Genomic DNA, 465 nt, shown 5'->3' on the forward strand with positions numbered 1-465 from the left:
CGGGCGGGGGCCCCGCCGGCGGCGGCACCGCCGCTCTGCATCCCGCGCCCTCCCGCACCGCGCCGCGCTGCGCCGGCCGCCCTAGGCCGCGGCCTCTCCGGCGCCCGGGAGCCGCCTCGGCTGCGCGTCCCCGGCGGAGGGAAGGGGGCGCCTCTGGGGCCGAAGCCGGCCGCCTCCGCCCGCCCCGGCGGCAGCAGCGGGCGAGGGGCCGCGGCGGGGGTGGGGGAGCCGCTCAGAGCCGCGCCGCGGCCGCCGCTGCTGACATCAGAGCCGCTTCCTGCCGCCCCGGCCTGGGGACGCGGGGGAGGGAGCGCAGGGGGAGGGGGCGGGAAGTGGAAGCGCGCCGGCAGCCACTGCTACTCAGGCGGCCGCGGAGGGGCCATGGCCTGGCGGCGGTGTCGCCGCTCCGCCCCCCGTCCCGCCGCCCGGCTCCGCCAGGGGGAGCTCAGCCGGCCCCGCTTCCTC

Source organism: Centrocercus urophasianus, unplaced genomic scaffold, assembly GCF_019232065.1.
Source record: "Centrocercus urophasianus isolate 14NV4802_14NV808 unplaced genomic scaffold, USGS_Curo_1.0 seq_10, whole genome shotgun sequence".
Lineage (NCBI taxonomy): Eukaryota > Metazoa > Chordata > Aves > Galliformes > Phasianidae > Centrocercus > Centrocercus urophasianus.